This window comes from Aedes aegypti, chromosome 3 (assembly GCF_002204515.2).
Source record: "Aedes aegypti strain LVP_AGWG chromosome 3, AaegL5.0 Primary Assembly, whole genome shotgun sequence".
In the NCBI taxonomy this organism is placed as follows: domain Eukaryota; kingdom Metazoa; phylum Arthropoda; class Insecta; order Diptera; family Culicidae; genus Aedes; species Aedes aegypti.
In genome coordinates, this window is record NC_035109.1 from 167,966,630 (window position 1) to 167,986,675 (window position 20,046).

General features: G+C 35.2%; 1 protein-coding gene across 9 annotated transcripts in view; it reads right to left on the minus strand.

Annotated features, from left to right (window-relative positions):
• LOC5574135 (RIMS-binding protein 2) overlaps positions 1 to 20,046 on the minus strand; it is a 232,902-nt gene that overhangs the window by 142,773 nt on the left and 70,083 nt on the right. The window lies entirely within an intron of this gene.

Genomic DNA, 20,046 nt, shown 5'->3' on the forward strand with positions numbered 1-20,046 from the left:
ATGAGAGTTTGCATGTCATTTTTCAACAGCCTACTTGATGGCAAGACGAAGTTTGCCGGGACCACTAGTCTATATAAATAAAAATGGAGTGGTGTTTGTATGTCACGAAATGGCTCGAGAACGGGACAACCTATTTGCACAATTCTTTCACTGTTGTCTTCTAGAAGGGTTCCGACGTGTTCGTGCGACGAAAAAGTTTAGGGAAGTCCGGAAAATTCGGTAGAACGGGGGAGTATTAATATGTTATTTTGTAAGGGAGCTCCTATGACATTTTTCAACAGCCTACTTGGTGGCAAGACGAAGTTTGCCGGGACCACTAGTTATTAATAAAATTCTCGACATATCCACTGAGACAGTTAAGGGGACACGGGAGACCGTGTTATTTTCCCTATCTTTCGTCTCACTCTAACAATAATCATCAAAACTTTGTGGAAGCAAATCTCGAGTTTTAGTGAACCGATGAAGCTGAAAATTTATCGGGTTGTGCACTACATATATAGAATCATAGTGATACATTTTCGCATCGATATATGGAGTGGTTCTTGAGATTTGCTTCTTGAAATGGATAGGGTGATTATGATGACGTCCCGTGCGGCCTTAAGTGTTCCACAAATATGAATTGGAAGCTTTCTCCTCTAAAGTTTAAGGTAAAACAGCTTTAAATCTAAATTAAATGATGTACCGAAACTACATCAGCACAAAACTCTATAAGAAGCTTTAAACAGCACTGCAATTTCTATTCTAGCATTGTTCACTACCAGAAAGCTTAACATTAGAAGATCATCATCGTATGTTCCTTATTTCTACCGATTAGTGCCTTTGAAATCGATAATAGGGGCACAAGTCATTTATTTCGAGAGCCATCATTGGGTTCCGGGATGATTACTCTAAGCGATTTAATATTATTTGGAAGTTGAATCATAAGCAATTTTAGCTCACGTCGTCAATGGAAATTTTTAAAAGCTTCATAATTGATTATAATGGGGGTTGTATTAAAGTGAATCTCATTCTTTCATACATTTTGATCGAAAAAAAAAAACATCTTATGCTAATGTGAATCATAGATGTGCATGAATTGAGTAAAGAAATTCTTATTCACGTTAGCATAGGATTTTTTTGGATTGTGCTTTAACCCGCAAAGTGCCGGGACGAACCTAAAATTTTCAAAATGCTCGTTCTCGGCAATGCTCCAACCGATTTTCGAGATTTTTGGCTTTTAGTGAAGGGGAATAGTTGTACTAACTTTCAGCGTTGGTGCCGCCCCGCCAAAACCCTCCCCGTTTTTGGGAGATGCAAATATGTCTGTGTTTTTTCCAGTTTTTTTCGCTGAGCTGACCAAATAGCTCTGGTTCTTAAATGGATTCGTCGCTCAGTTACCTAAATCTTATCAGAGAGGTGCCGTTCAGTGAGGAGATGGTTACAGACATTTCGGGAATAACTTGGCTCCGATGGTAAGTAACCTGGTTCTCCGGAAAATGCGGAATATTCGTGAAAATGGTCAATTCGTGAAAGTCATCCTAGACAGCTGCGGTTTTTTGCAAATTTATCAGAATTCATTGACAAAGAACGTAATAGATGATCGGAATTGTTTATCGACATGAGTGGCCACTTTAACGGCCTCCGGAAGATCTGGAACATCCGTAAAAATGGACATTTCGTGAAAACTATCCTAGTCGAACCGGATTTTTTCCAGTGATATCAGAATTGATAGTTATGAAATATAATGGATGTTTTGGACTGTTCATGGACATGTGTGGCCACTATAATGGCATCCGGAAGATCCGGAACATCCGTAAAAATGGTCATTTCGTGAAAACTATCCTAGACCACCGGGATTTTTCCCAATGATATCAGAATTGATAATTATATAATATAATGGATGATTTGGACTGTTCATGGACATAGGTGGCCACTATAATAGCCACCGGAAGATCCGGAACATCCGTGAAAATGGTTGTTTCGTGAAAACTATCCTAGACCACCGGGATTTTTCCAATGGTATCGTAATTTATAATTACAAAACATAACGAATGATATATGTTTGTCATGGACATAAGTGGACACCACAGAGGCCTCCGGAAGATTCGAAACATTCGTAAATATTTTCATTTCGTGAAAACCATCCTAGACCAGCGCGATTTTTTCAAATTATATCAGAATTCATAAATATAGAACATAATAGATGATTTGGATCATTCATGGACATAAGTGGTCACTATAGTAGCATCCGGAAGATCCGGATAATCCGTAAAAATGGTCATTTCGTGAAAATCATCCCAAACTTCAAAGTTTTTTTTTATCGATATCAGAACTGATAATAATAGAACAAAATGGATGATTTAGTAGATTATTTATGGAAAAAAGAGGCCACTATAATGACCTCCGGAAATTCCGAAACATTCGTTCAAAAAGGTCATGTCGTGAAAAATATCTTAGACTACCACGATTTGTTCCAATGATATCATCATTTATAATTGTATAACCTAACGGATGATTTATATTGTTCAAAAGGTCATTTCGTGAAAATTATTCTAGACCATCGCGATTTTGTCCAATGATATCAGAATTGATAATTATAGAATAGAATGGATGATTTGGATTGTTCATGGACATAAGTGACCACTATAACGGCCTCCGGGAGATCCGGAACATCCGCAAAAATGGTAATTTCTTGGAAATAATACAGGTCGGACTAGATTATCCAGAGACCCGATTATCCGGTGACTCGATTATCCGGAATTTTGGACTCGATTATCCGGAATATATTTTTAATATTCTTGTTTTATTCAGTTTTAGTGCATAATTTTGCGATAATGAAGTATTGCAATAAACAATATGAATGATTTAGCTTTAGCCGTTTTGGACGTAGGTAAGAAAAGGGGGTTGGAAAAAAGGTTTTTTTTTGTGTATGCCGGTCAAAAATTTATTTTTCATCTCAAGACCTCTAATATTCTTAGATATAATATCTTTTTTTCTAGTGATTCGATTTTTCTGAGGATTCGGTTATCCGAAGTGAAAAAAATAGATATTCCGGATAATCAAGTCCGACCTGTATTAGAAAACCTCGATTTTTTCCAAACGTATCAGAATTTATAAATTTAGAACATAACGGATGGTTTTGATTATTCCTGGACATAAGTGGCCATTATAATGACCTCCAGAAGATCCGGAACATCCGTAAATATGGTCATCTCGTGAAAATCATTCTAGACCAACGCGTATTTTTCCAATAATATCTGAATTCATAGTTATAGAACTCAAACGAATATTTGAATTGGTCAAGTGGATAAGTGACCACTATGATAGCCTCCAAATGATCCGGAACATCCGTGAATATGGTTATTTTGAGAAACCGCAAACCGCGTTTTATTTTTCCAAAGGTCATAATTGTAGATCATAACAGATGACTTGAATAGTTCATGAACATAGGTGGCCACTATAATGCCCTCCGGGAAATCCGTTATGTTGATAATTTAAATCGTAAATATAGATAAGTTGTGGCTCCGGAACATCCGTAAAAATGACCATTTTGTAAAAATTGATTGATTTTTTAGAGATATTCGAATTATTAACTATAGCACATAATGAATTACAGGTCGGACTCGATTATCCGGAGACTCGATTATCCGGGAACTCGATTATTTGGGATTCGATTATCCGGAATTTGATTTTTGATGTTCCTGTTTTTTAATGTTTATGCATAAATCTGAGATAATTTGGTATTGCAATATACAACATGAATGGTTTTGCAGTTTTGAACGTATTTAAGAACAGGGGGTTTGAAAAAGTGGTTTTTGTGTATGCTGGTAAAAAAAATGTTTTTCTTTTCCCACAAATAAATTCTGACTACGCCACCGCATCATATAAATAAAACAACAAAAAAGATAATATTTATGTTCTTTTATCGAAGATTTCAATTTTTTTCTTAGTGATTCGATTATCCGGAGGATTCGATTATCCGGAGTGAAAAAAATCGATACTCCGGATAATCGAGTCCGACCTGTATTTGAATTGTTTACAAACATACATAGCCACTATAATGTCCTACGGGAGATCCGGAATAGCTGTAAATAAAATGATCATTTTATAAAAAATATTCTGGACCACCGTTCTTGAACATAGCGATTTTTTCCAAAGATATCAGAAATCATAATAACCATATAACGGGTGATTTGCATTATGTATTCATGGGCATAAGTGGCATCTATGGTGTGGAAAAAAGCAACCACTATAATAACCTCCGGAAGGAACATCGGTATAAAAAGGTCATGTCGTGAAAACCATACTAGACCACCACGATTTTTTCCAATGATATCATCATTTATAATTGTATAACCTAACGGATGATTTATATTGTTCATGGATATTAGTGACCACTGTAGGGGCATCCGAAACATCCATAAAAATGGCCATTTCGTGAAAATCATCCAAAACCATTGCGATGTCTCCGAACATATCTGAAATCATGATAATAGCACAAAGGGATGGTTTTGACTGTTTATGGATATATGCGCCCTCTATAACATCCACTGGACAATCGCGATTTTTTTGTATCCTTCCAAAAAATCATAACATATTTCAAATAGATCAGGAATCATGATGATAGTATTTACCAGATGGTTTGAATTTTTAATGGACATCGGAAGCAACTATAACGCCCTTCAATAGATCAGAGTAACTAGAAAAAATGATTATCTCTTAAGATATATGCAAGAAAATTAAAGTCAGAATGTCTAGGGTAATTTTTACGAATGTTCCGGATCTTCCAGCTGTCATCTCAGCGGCCACTTATGTCCATGAACAATATAAGTCATCAGTTAGGTTCTAAAATTTTAAATTATGATTTTATTGGAAAAAAATCTTGGTAGCCTAGAATGATTTAAACGAAAGTATCATTTTTACGGACGTTCCGGATCTTCCGGATGCCATTATAGTGACAACTTATGTCCATACACAATATATATCATGCATTTGTTCTATATTCATGAATTCTGATATCATTGGGAAAATCATGGTAATCTAGGATAATTTTCACGAAATTACCATGTTTACGGATGTTCCGAATCTTACACAACAGTAACTACTTCTATCCATGAACAATATAAATCATTCGTTAGGTTATACAATCATAAATTATGATATCATTTAAACAAACATGGAAGATTTTCACAAAATGAACGTTTCTACAGATGTTTCGCATGCCACTTTAGTGGCCACTTATGTCCATGAATGATCCAAATCATCCATTTTGTTCTATAATTTTAATTCTAATATCAATGGAAAAAATCGAGGTGTTCTAGGATGATTTTCACGAAACAACCATTTTTACGGATGTTCCGGATCTTCCGTAGGCCATTATAGTGGCCACCTATGTCTATGAACAGTCCAAATAATTTATTATATTCTATAATTATGAATTCTGATATCATTGAAAAAATCCCGGTGGTCTAGGAAGGTTTTCACGAAATGACCATTTTCACGGATGTTTCGGATCTTCCGGAGGCCATTATAGTGGCCACCTATGTCCATGAACAGTCCAAATCATATATTGTATTCTATAATTATGAATTCTGATATCATTGGAAAAAATCCCGGTGGTCTAGGATAGTTTTCACGAAATGACCATTTTTACGGATGTTCCGGATCTTCCGGAGGCCTCTCTGGTGACCACTTATGTCCACGACAAACATATATCATTCGTTATGTTTTGTAATTATAAATTACGATACCATTGGAAAAAATTGCGTTGGTCTAGGATGATTTTCATGAGATGACCATTTTTACGGATGTTCCGGATCTTCCGGATGCCATTATAGTGGCTACATATGTCCATGAATAGTCCAAATCATCCATTATATTTCATAATTATCAATTTTGATACCATTGGAAAAAATCCCAGTGGTCTAGGATAGTTTTCACGAAATGACCAATTTTACGGATGTTCCGGATCTTCCGGATGCCATTATAGTGACCACACATGTCCATGAACAGTCCAAATCATCCATTATATTTCATAACTATCAATTCTGATATCATTGGAAAAAATCCCGTTCGACTAGGATAGTTTTCACGAAATGTCCATTTTTACGGATGTTCCAGATCTTCCGGAGGCCGTTAAAGTGGCCACTCATGTCGATAAACAATTCCGATCATCTATTACGTTCTTTGTCAATGAATTCTGATAAATTTGCAAAAAACCGCAGCTGTCTAGGATGACTTTCACGAATTGACCATTTTCACGAATATTCCGCATTTTCCGGAGAACCAGGTTACTTACCATCGGAGCCAAGTTATTCCCGAGATGTCTGTAACCATCTCCTCACTGAACGGCACCTCTCTGATAAGATTTAGGTAACTGAGCGACGAATCCATTTAAGAACCAGAGCTATTTGGTCAGCTCAGTGAAAAAAACTGGAAAAAACACAGACATATTTGCATCTCCCAAAAACGGGGAGGGTTTTGGCGGGGCGGCACCAGCGCTGAAAGTTAGTACAACTATTCCCCTTCACTAAAAGCCAAAAATCTCGAAAATCGGTTGATAAAATCAAGTACGATAGCAGATTCAACTAAATCAACTTGATGAAAATTGCACTGAACACGGTTTTTCACACGTTTGATAAGCATCCTTCATAGGGGAAAAATCGCGCCATTACAAGAAACAGACACCACTGGAGCAGACCTCCACACTTCTACACGTCCATCAAAATGACAAACCACCAGGTATGGCACACTAGAAGCTTTGCTTTGGTGTTGTTCCGTGACCACATAAAATTCGACGATAGTCATTCAAGCGTAGACAGAAAGGTTACGAGGGGTGGAAATTTTACTTGGTCGCCTGACTCCGATGTTTCCAGCTTTCCGTGCTGCCCTGTCATGTAGTGACTATCACGGTGCTCTTCAGACCGATATTATAATAATTTATTTTCATGAAATTTGTGCTAATCAGTCTTCTGCTATGGCAAAGCAGCAAGTCTGGGTAAAATTTGAAAAAAAAAACGTGGGGCCCGTTTAGGAGTTACGCCCTTTTGATGGTTTGAATTGAAAATTTAATGGAACTCAGAAATTTTCAACCATTTTTTCATTTACCGTGATTATGAGAAGAAATAAACCATCAAAATTTTGGTTTGTAACTGCTTGGTGGAGTTTTCACTAGGAAGATAAACAAACATTTGAGATACGCTTTTTTTGCGGCGTAAAGTTTTTGCATAATTTTTTAATAAACTAATGAAGGATTCGCAAACTTTTCTGTTTTGAGTTACTTATTTTGGTTTTCTGATTATGAGCTTTGTTAATTGATTCATAAATTGTAGGGGGAGATCCTCCAGTACCGGACACTTAAGCCACTAAATTCATAATTCGAAAAATATTGATTTTATGGGCTCGTGTTACCTATTTATGATAAATATTATCATTTTTATAGTGTACAAAAATAAATTTGACAATATAAATATGAATTTTGACATTACATTTTGATGATGTATTTTAGTACCAAATTAATCGATCTTGAAAGGTCGCACCCAATACCGGACACGATCTGGAAATGCATCGAATTCTGTAAATTTGAACATCATTGAATGTGTACACTATAGGAATAGTTTATAATTTACAAATTCAATGCATTTGCAACATTTACAAGAATAATTTGAGTTTTTCTTAGTTTGCAAGATGCCTATTAAAACACTTTTTCATATATGATGAAAAATAGCACAAGAATGAACATTCAGAATTATATCGTAAATAATTCTGAATGTTCATTCTTCTTAATTTTATTGCATGTTTGATACCATGATCGACGGAACCCATGAAAAATAAAAGGATTTTGAGACACTGATGCAATAATTACAAAGATTTCATTTGTTATATCAAGCTGTCCGAAACTGTGGGACAGGAGGTGTTTAACCAAAATTGTAATTTGTCCATATTTAGTTCAATTATGGTACAAAAAATATATTCATACTATCAAATTAGGATTATGTTCGATCATGTTTGCGGGATTCAAAGTATTTTTTTATATTCAAAATAATAACTAAATAGGCTCAAAATTATGAGGATACGTCAATTTTTTAAAGATTTTCAAACTTTTCTACTTTTTTAAAAAGGCATACATATTTAAAGGATGTGTTGTTCTACACAAACATTAGTCTACATAATAGCTTTCTTTTCTACTAATACACCATCTTGATTGAACCATGATTTCTCAATGTTTCGACTTTGTCCGGTATTAGGTGCTGTCCGGCACTGGGGAATCTCCCCCTAGTGTTTCTGCTGTTGTCACTGTTTTCTTTTCAAACACTAAAATTTTAGGGGGTAAAACATTTATGTTTGGATTTATTTAACTAGATGCATTATGTTCAATATTATGTTCAATACAGAAATTCCATTAGATTATAATAGAAAATTATTTGTGGCAAATTATATATTGTTAGCAAACTTAATTTTGATTCTTTATTGTAACACATATTTGTTAATTGAACAGCGGCCAGGTGAAAGAACGTTATTCTTATCATATGAATATATCGAAAACCTTCTAGATTATTCTATATATTATAAAATTCTACAACTTACACATATTGATTGTTATTCATTATCGTTCCATACTGGAATATTTTAATATAAATCAAAGTGAAAAATTTACTTAATAAATATATTCTTTTCCTTCCTTATAGAGTGATTTAGAAAACTGAATGATAATAGAGAATATGATAGAGAAACAGATTTAATGCCGACATTTTTCATAACAATAACGGTCTGGGGATCACCGTGGCTATGCTACTGTCACGCGGGACACAGACATAGGCTAGTGCACTGTTGTCATATGTACTCATGTTGCCACTTCCTAAGCAAACGCTGATACGGAAAGAATATATGTCATGTTTGTCGTGGGACATATGGAAGCAGGAAACCAGTGATAAACAGGCATAACACCCATACACTCCAGTTAATAATGGTCCGTCGGGTCAGGACTATGAGTGGATGTTGAAGGGACATTTTTTTTCCAAGCGAACGCCACTACAAATTGCACTGGGGATTTACATTGTAGTCATCGGTAGTCACTGCTGTCGGTTTCAACCATCATGGCTGGAGTCATGAAAGTTGGGGAAAGTGCACGATCGGAAAAAAACAACTTGAATAATTGAAAGTGGCTAATCAGACCGGCAAGACCCATTCGTTGTTCGCGTGCATAATCTGTTTCATGATGATACATTGTAAAGGGAGAATTTACCGATGAGACGATATCATTTATTTGTAGATAGGTACTGTAATGACACGTTTGGCATGTCTGTGTCCAGATTTAGATTGAATTGGACCCGTCTTCGAGGGAACAGATTTCAGCTTTATTATTTTCGTTAAAATTTCATGAGAGATTGCGGTGGACTATTAAATAAAGTAAAATGATCTTTAAATAAGGTCTGCTTAGTAGACAATTAGAAAACTTGAACTATTTAATTATATCAACTAACAGTCGAAAATAGTACTGGATGCGGTAGTACTTTTTTCTATTGGTTAGAGCTTTGCTCTGAGCTTTTATAGCTAAGTTTGTGTGCAATGAATGTTGTCAATGGTTCCCAATCTCAATAGTTTGATGTAGTCAGTTGAAGGAATAAGTGTCTTGTGAGATATCCTCGTAATGTGAACGTTTGGTATTCCTCAAAAAGTTGCTTACTACGTTCTGAAAAGATTTCCACGCTCTTGACTCATTCGTCGTCAAAACTGTATTGAACGCAGGATCATTCATCAGTCAATCATTTTTATTCATTTTTTACAAACTTCTTTCGTGTAGGTAGTTAGAAAAAATAACAAATTGTTTCCTACATAAAATCTTGTTTGAAAATTGTTTTTCAACCAGGAAAACCTAAAAAAAACTATTATATTTGTCGAAAAAAAAGGTGTCTTGTGAGGGATTTTCATGTAGTTCGTCTCAGTTTCGCTTTTCTTGTAGTTGTTTTACTGGAAATTGAAGACAGTTTGGAATGGAGTGACTTTCATACTGGGCCCGTGATGAGAACAGCCCGCTCCAGTGATTAAAGTTTATTCGATTCTAGGAATTTGTATTAGGAACTTCAGTGGTATTGATGGCCTTAAGCCTCTAGCGAGTACAACGGCTTATTTAACGCAGCCGGTCTCTCTTTCCAAGTTCTTGAAAAATCAACTTCTCCATTGAAGGGTCTCAGGCCGGGCAAATCTGCAAACTGCTGGGTGGTCTCCTTATAGGAGTGGCGCTAAAGCCATCCACTAACGAACGGGTAGCGCGATGAGCTGGCGGGCTACAAAGTGTTGATATATGCGCTTATTTATGTTTTATAAAATTTTCTAGATTCAAACCTTTGAAAATTTCGATGTTTAAGATGTCGACGCATTGATAGATAATTTTTTAAACAGAGGCCACATGAATCGCATCACTTACCAAGGTAAACCCTGGTCATGTAGCTTATAAGCCCTCCCACTAACAAAACTCCTTCCCGTGACAACAATGAAGATGCAGAGGTATACTCGGCCTTTAAATACAATGGATGCCACACTAACATTTCTTCCCTTCCCCGATGACTGTAAGGACGTGGCTGGCGGCGTTATTGACATTACTAATTTCAAAGTTTTCGAAAATTACATTGAACATAGCATGCTAATCCCAAGCTACATCTGTTGGTTCCCTGTACAATTTCAATAATTCTGGTCAATCTTGGAGTAGCAATTACGAATTGTACGGTCATCAATGCTCATGCCCAAATGATTCAAGTTTGATTCACTTCAAACCCAAGTGAATCATGTTTGATTTCATGGGCTTCAGGTTTGAATCACTTCAAATTTAAGTAATTCATATTCACTTCATAATCAAGGGTTTCAAGTTTGATTCACTTTATGTTCATTCTGGTCTGATACACTTCATATTTAAAATATTCAGAACTGATTCACTTCATATTCTAGTGATTTAAAATTGATTCACTTTATATTCCAATGATTCATGTCAGATAAACTGATTACCTGATTCAGGTATGAACTACTTAACCTTCCAGTTGTCGCGCGGTTTGCCACTGTCAGAACCACAACGCTGCTGTTGTGAACGAAAAGCGAGGTTTTTTCAACAGTGTTGTACAAAATACAACAGCGCGACGACTGAAGTGTTAATTTTTAAGTGGTTCAAGTTTGATTGTGTTTCTATGTGATTCAGCTCTGATTTACTTCATTTTCAAATTATTAAGTTATGTTTTGATTTTTATTTAAGTAAATCAGATCTGATGCTTTTAATATTCAAATAATCCAGGTTATAATTTCATTATAATCCAGACTGATTCACTTTACATTCAAGAGTTTCAGGTCTTTTTTACTTCATATCAAAGTTATCAAGTACATATTCGTTTCATATATAAGAATTACTTCGTAGTCACGTGATTCAGATCTGAATTACTTCATATTCAATAATTCAAGTCAGAATCATATCAAGTTTCGGTTGTTCATTTTTGTTTCACTGCATTTTCCAGTGCTTCATATCTTATTCCCTTCATTTCCAAGCAGTTTAGGAATGATTCACTTAATTTTCTGATGATTCTGAGGTCTAATTCACTCCGTGTTCAAATAATTTAGTACTGATCTACTTCATTTTCAAGAGAGTCTGGATTTGTCTACTTAATTTTTAGAAAATCACGCCTGATTCACCTCATAATTAAGTGGTTCAGGTCTTACTCACATCATATGCAAAAGTTTCAGGTCTGAATAACTAAATATTACAGTGATTCAGTTCTGATTCAATTCATTTCTTAGTTGTTCAGGAGTAAATCATTGGATGTTCAAGACTCGAATTTTCTATCCTTAATGAATCAGAAGATATAAATTGCTTGAAATGTTTAATCTTCTGGCTGTCGCTCTGTTGTACTTTGTACAACAGCTGTGATTTTTATGCTTTCATTTTACAACAAAGATATCTATCGACACAAATCCAAAATGAATACCTCAAAAATCTTCTTAAGAACAATACTCACCCGTTTTTGTTTACAGTATGGCCCTTTTAAATGCGATAAAATCGACAAATGTACATAGAAGTCGCATAATAATGAACGCACTATATACGGTTCATTTCGACTACTATTTGAAATCGATATATCTCAAAATTCGAATATTTTCTAAACAGGGTCTTTAGTAAAGTTGTTCTGGAGGTGAAGCGCTATCTGAGGGAACCTAATTTAATTTTGAATTTGACCGATAGGTGGCACTAGTGTGCACGAAACTTTTTCTTTTGATTTGCAGATATCTCAGGATATCGACCACGTAGAAATATGACGTATTTGGCAAAGTTGTTAAGTATCTCAATATATATCTCTATATCAGAAACCTAACCATTAAGAAAGATGGAATTTTCAGCAAAGTTGTTCAGTATTTCAAGGGCAATCATTATTTCAGCAAATCTTCAATGTCTAGGCATAAATAAAGATTGCCTTTGTGCTACTGAACAACTCTGTCGAAGACGCCATCTTTCTAAGTGATCGGACTGCTGCAAAACAAATGTTTCGTGATCATTGGTGTCAAAATTTGGAATCAACAAGCTTGATCGATGCCCTCGGCTTATTAAATTTTTGTAAGTGGTCAAGATTTTGAGATATTTGCAAAACAAAAATTTTATGTACATTAGCTCTGTCTCTGCCGCCCGAATCATTTGGCCTGAATAATGATAGCAGTTGGCTTACATCCTGGACAACTTTGCCGATGACTCAAGCTTTCTATCTAAGGACGTAAAATGCTCATTTTTACATGTTTATTAGCGCTACCTAGCGGCAAAACTAAACTATATTCTTCCGGATGTCCTTGGCTTTCAAAACTGTCGAAGACTCGAATTTTATACCTCATCTGGATTATGAGACAGGTTCTCATTTCAAATGCTCACTAACACTAGCGTCAGAATTCAGAATCAAATTGCTAGCCTTCCGCATGACTTTCTGAGAAACTTTGCCGAGGACTCAAACTTTCTAGTTCATGTGTATATCAAGATAGAACTACAGTCGCCTCTCCACATCTCGATATCGAAGGGACCATCGAGATAGGGAGAGATCGAGATAAGGAACAAAATTTTAATGGATACTAGATTAAAAATTACTCCGTTACTAGGAAAATAATAAACAATCAGACGTCATTCCGCGTTCCTAATTTATTCTAAATCTAAAAAAAATGATCAAGTCACCTTTGATATAAACATATTGACAAACGGAGAGAAAATTGGGAAAGAAGAATCAACACATCGAGATATGGAGATATTGAAATGAGGAGGATAACGAGGTATATAGAGGAAAATCGTATGCAGAATGAAGGGACCTGAAAAATCATCGACATAGGGATTGATATCGAGATGTAGAACATCGAGATGTGGAGAGTTGACTGTAGTTTAGTACGCTCAATATTACATGCTCACTAGCGCAACCTAGCGGAAACATTTCGAACTAAACTGCTTGCCTTTTAGATGTCCTTGATCGGCATGACCACATTGCTGAAGATCGCTTCTTTGCGAATCATAAGGATCTTGAGATATAGCAATATGAATTTTCCTGTTTTGAGGTGATGCTAAGCCTTTTGGGGGTGATACAATATTCAATCAAGTGTTGCAATACTTTTTTGGTGAGTCCGTATTTATGACGTGTAGTATTGCTGTTTGCGTTTGACGTGCAAATCCAGTCTAACCAAGCTTCAGATGCGGTAACACAAAGTAACCAAAGGATACTTAGCAATAATGATTCATATCACCACCAACCTAGAAGAGAAAATCAAACTTTGACATCGCCTTCCTTGTTAAAAATCTTACCGCGTTTGGTGTTCCCGCATTTGATATTTGCATTTCAAACGCACACAGCAATATATTCAAAAAGCAATATGTATTTTTGTTTAATGAATGAATTTCCCAAGACAGTTTAAAAGCTGCAAAATTATAAAAATAATGGATATTGTGTCCGTTTGATTTTTGCACGGTACGATTTTGACAACTTCACTCTTAGATTTTGATTTTATCAATTAAACCGTTCGAATTTGGCAACACATTTTGTTATTGTTCCAATTTTTTTCTTGTAATGGAATCTAGCGGCATATTGGTTATTCCTAGTCAAACTCGGTATTCTTAACATAATATAACTGAATTTTCTTCCGAGACCACGGAACCATTAATACAAAAAAAAATGGATCGAGGATGAGTCCCTTTGAGGCTTACAATGTTCAAAATAGGAAAATTTAGTTCGGCCTTCCTTAGCCGAGTGGTTAGAGTCCGCGGCTACAAAGCAAAGCCATGCTGAAGGTGTCTGGGTTCGATTCTTGGTCGGTCCAGGATCTTTTCGTAATGAAAATTTCGTTGACTTCCCTGGGCATAAAGTATCATCGTACCTGCCACACGATATACGAAAGCAAAAATGGCAACTAAGGCAAAGAAAGCTCTCAGTTAACCCCTCTACCGGCAGCTTCATTTTTTACCGCAAAATAAATATTCAAATCGTTATAATTTTTTTGTTTTTCAATATTTTTGCACCATTTTTTCACAAGTTCTCAAACAACTCTTTTAGTTTAGGAGTCCGTGTCGATATTAATTATTGGTGATCTGGTTTTAAAGATATTTCGATGTTCCTTGGGGGACCGACATTTTCCATATAAAATGTCTTTGGCGGCCATTTTGTTTTTGATCAATTTATCAAAAAAAAATAAAATGTGGGCTATATAACACCAGGTAATAAGGAGCTACTCTGAAAAAATCATACAAATCGGTTCAGTATTCTTGGAGATATCTGCAAATTACGATATCATGTATTTTGAAATTTTTAAGATCTTAATTTGGTCAGCGTGGTTCCAGAAACCTAAATGCTCATTACTTAAAGACGGCTGCACCAAATTGCATCATTTTTTCACAATATACTCTTTTTAATGAATTGATCAAAAGAGTGAATATTCGAATACGATTAAAATTCTGTAGCATGAGAAATTAACGGGGGGTTCTAGTTACGGGTCGGTCCCCCAAGGAATTTTGGAATATCTTCAACACCAGATGACCAATGATCAATATCGACACAGATCCTAAAACTAGAAGAGTGTTTTGAGAACTTGTGAAAAAATGGTGCAAAAATAATGAAAAACAAAAAGTTATAACGATTTGAATTTGAATTTTGGGGTAAAAAATGAAGCTGCCGGTAGAGGGGTTAATAACTGTTGAAGTGCTCTCAGAACACTACGCTGAGTATCCGATTCTGTCTCAGTGGGGATGTTAACGCTTAGAAAAAGAAAAAAGAAAAAAGTTCGTGATGCGTTGATGGAAGTTTTAAGAAAAATTATTGTTTGATTTTGGCACGGTTCGATTATAGCAAACTGGAATTTTAGGACGTTGTATCATATATTTTTTGGTATTAGTCAAATTATGAGGAGTTCCTTTTTTTTAAATCAACTTCTGATCATAATTTCTAAGAATTGCTTCAGTAAAATGGTTCTTGTAGCATCCTTATCTACTATTTGGAGGATGCCTCTAGCTTTGAGACAAAATAAATTTTTGAGACATTCTAGTACATTGCACACTAATTTGTTTTTTAAATCATTACAAGATTCATCGAGAGGATGATTTTAATTATAATCGACATCTTTCAATTACAGAGAAGCAACACTTCAAAATCTGATGAGCCTCATGTTAATCATTTTTGATCTTTATCAACGAGATTTTTGAATCATATAAAGAATTGCAAAGTTTTGCAAGATTAGCTTATGTAGGTCCAGGCCCGGATTTGGGGGGGTGCCGAGGGGGCAAATGCCCCGGGCCCCCCGAGGATGGAAAAAAAAATGTTTCACAATTTCATCTGCTCTCTGACGTTACGTCCCAACTGGGACAGAGCCTACTTCTCAGCTTAGTGTTCTTATGAGCACTTCCACAGTTATTAACTGAGATCTTTCTTTGCCGATTACCCATTTTTGCATGTACATATCGTACGGCAGTTACTCTATGCCCTGGGAAGTCGAGAAAATTTTCTTTACATCCTTGACTGAAGCGATTCGCACCCACAACCCTCAGCTTGGTCTTGCTAAAGAGCTGCGCGTTACTACTAGGCTATCTGGGTTTTTGTATTTTACATATCCAAATCCATTACGATTTACAAAAGAGATATTATGACATGAAATTGTTCTATATAATATGTGTTGAGTAGTAAACTCCATAATTTTTTTATCTGAATCTTTCAGTTTCAATTCCTTCATATTCACTTACGAAAACTACTAAGGTTATATACTGCCCATAAAGGCATAACTGTCCCATATGGAATTAGTAGGCATTGAGAAAACAGCACTCAAAGTTTAAAGTTTGCATTTTAATACAAATATACATAATTTTCTGTTAAATTTTTGAATGCAATATTCATTTAGCTGCACCCCACAAATTATTCATTTTGCTAATATTGATCAGTAAAAAATATAAAGTTGAACATTATTCCAGTTTTGCAGTTGTTATCGGGGTTCAAAGTTCATATAGAGACTGTTATGCCTTTTTTTTCAATATGGGACTGCACCAACTTCATATTTTTCCACAACATTTTCAAACAAAGTGTATAAATTTTCATATGCTTAGTGAAGTGTTTATAAAAACATGAATGTTGCGATGAAAAAAGGTGTTGGTTCGAAAATCAATATGGGACAGTTATGCTTTTATGGGCAGTATAGAAAACCTTAAAACTCTTCACTGTTACAGCTTTCTGGAACGATACTGCCAAAATTACAGTGCCCTATGCCCTGAAATGATTCTCTGCAATTCACATTTTCATGATTTTACTATCGGGTTACTGAAATTACTATTTTATCGAAGGCATCACTCTACCGGAAATTCGATTTTTCGTTGTTATGGAGTGGAATAACATTTTTCCATATGTAGGTCCGATTTAAAAAAATTTGTATTGATATTTTTATAACTTTGTTTCCATATTGCGATTTTTTCTCAAGGCTTGAAATTCACTATAATTTTGACACAAATTCACAGAGAATGCAGAATTATTTAAGTTGTATATTTGCACTTTTCTTCTAAACAGTTGTCAATATCTTAAATTACAAAGTAAGGGTCTTTAATATGAGACCTGGGAAAGCCCATGTAACTTTTTCTGAAACTTGTCAGTAGATCGAGGGTTAATCTCATGTGTTTCTGTGACAAGAAAATTAACATGAAATTATTAAGTATTCCACATAGTCCAATGTTGTTGAGGTTTTCTCATAATATTTCTATAGAAGCTAAGTTAAAAGTGCGCCTAATATTTATAAATAATGTATGTAAACTTGCCTTTCTATTTTTTTATCTCAATAAATCATTTAATCATAAACTGACACTTATATTGAGCTGTTCGGTAATCCAATCCGCATGATTATTAAATTAATTAACTCATTACGCGTGGTAAAGATGGACAAATTATGGGTGAAATTATGAAAAAAATCCACGTGCTCGGCTGGGACTTTCATAATTTCACCTATAATTTGTCCATCTTTACTGCCGTGAATCGCAAGTCAGTCCCATCTGTAAAAAGTAGGCATTGAGAAAATGGGCTGAGAAGCTTACAAACCCGTTTTCCATGCAAATATTCAAAAAATTCCAGAGAATTTAAACATGTTCAAATCTTGATGAAACTTTCACAATTTGATCTTCACTAAGATGTCTTTCTGAGAAAAATATAAAGATGACCAAAACACGGTTCATTTTTGTGTTACACGGTGCGGAAATCTGTAGTGTGACTGATATGCGGTTACTTTTCATTATGGGACAATTTGACTTGGTGTTTTTTTCCTTATTTTTCCGAACAAATCTTATTATCTCATAAGTGCAGCTGAAAGATCATTGGAAGATATGTTGAAAACTGAACTCAACTCAATTTTGACGAAAATTCAGATGGGACTGACTTGCGATTCACGGCAGTTTACCACGCGTAATGAGTTAATTAATTTAATTCATTTAATCATGATTTTTACTGGTGCATTAAATCTCTAAGACTTGATTGAGAACGATCCAGTCTGAATTCAATTTCATAATCTATTATGTAAGTCTTTTCATGTATTTGATACAGCTTATTTATGTACGCAATAGTCACGAAGTGATGTGTATTGTTAAACACGAGTAATGTTACAATTTGCTGAAGTTTTTATAGAATTTATTTTCATAAAACTAAAGTTTTCTATGCTTGGCGTTTTCGGATCATTTTGTACTAAGGGCCCCCTTCAAGAGATCTGACCCGGGCCACCCGATGCCCATATCCGGCACTGTGTAGGTCTTTTGTTGATTGTTCTGTAAAAACATCATTTTGTGTTTAACACACTTCAAAAATATGTTTGACTTGCATTTGACCAAATGTACGCAGCAAACACTGGTCACAGTCTGTTGTACACTGAGGATTCCTCTAGCATTGTCACTACCAATGACTACTTTTCACCAGTCCTTGTCAATCCAAGATTTACTAAGTCCTATATTATCCCAAAATCGAGTGAAGAAGAACAACTTCACCTATTCCAATTGGAAGCGGAAGTCGAACAATTTCCCACATTTCACGGAACAACATTATGGTCACCGTTTCCATCAAGTAACTTTCTAGGTGGAGGAAAACCATCAGGTATTTGTTCCCACCGTTACACAACACATCGTTTTACAAGGTTTTTCTACCCCCCGTGTGGAGCTCGTCTATCTTTTCTTCGCCAGTGACCAAATGTGGAACAGGAAAAAAAGGGAATTTGTTATCGCTGTTGGAAAGCATAGACGGTCGTGAGGAATATGGTTTTATTACCTCTCTAGTTTAGTCGATTTGTCAAAGTTCAGCTTTTCATCTTATCAAGAAGTTATATACCGTAAAATGGGGTGTTAAGGGATGAAAAAAAAATCCTTCCTTAATTTTGAGCAACTTCTAGTATGTCAATAATTGAAAAAAAAAATACAGTCCTACCATTCTCCCGACGTGTAAATCAAAAGCCAATTACAATGAAGATGATCCTATGGCAGATTTCTGAGATAATCATAAAAATGTGTGATTTTTGACGAAAATGCAAAATGGGGAATTTGAGCTTTGTAAGTAAAACTATATTTTGCCAACAGCAAAAAAAATATTATTTTGGTCAATATCGATGATGTGTTCAATCTAAAGATGATATTACTTCAATATAATTCAAATTGGAACTCCTGCAAACGTTAACCGTTTTAATTTACCTACTAAATCTCTCACACATATTGATTCTTTTTTCAACCAAGCTATAAGTGCATCGCACAATTGTCTTGAAAGGATTTGTATACTTATATGCAGTATTTGTATCCTAGAATAGTGCAGAGCAACCTTTTCATGACTTGTCAAAAGAAGGATAATTTCAACAAGCTTTCAGTTTGAATAGAGAAAGTGTCCAATTTGACTTTTCAATATAGCACCACCCCAAATAACGGATTTTCATGTAACACCCAATGGCATAATCGAAAAAATCTTAACGAAATGTTTCCAATATAAAACGGAAATCGCACACACTATACTACAAATGTACTCAATGCTCGACAACACTTAACACATGACCACGAGTAAAAGTTTTCCAAAAAGAGATCGGAATACCCTTATATTATTATTGTTTATCTAGGACGTAGGTAGTTTAAAAAAAATCAATAGCTCCAAAACCATCTCATATAAGATAACGGAACTTTTGAAAATACTATCTTGAAAACCCCATATTTAGATTAATCAGTTTTTATCTTTTAGGTTATGGCCTTCAGTCTATTATGCTCAAAACGGATTTTAAGTTTTCATCCGATATTTCGGACATGAACACTTAAAATCCGTTTTTGAGCATAATAGAGTGAGAGCCATAACCTAGAACATAACTATCACAGTCGTATCCCCAATTCAGTTTTAATCTTCATTTTCCTAACAATTTTACCAAATTTTGAGATAAGTCTTTTCTGGCGATATTCAGTGACTTACGAAATAGATCCCTTAACTTTTCATGCAGGTTAACTTCACGGAACAACCCAAAGCTATATTGAAATACATAACGGCATAAACAAATGAGTTTAGTAACTTAGAAAAGGTAGAATAGATAATCCCTTAACAC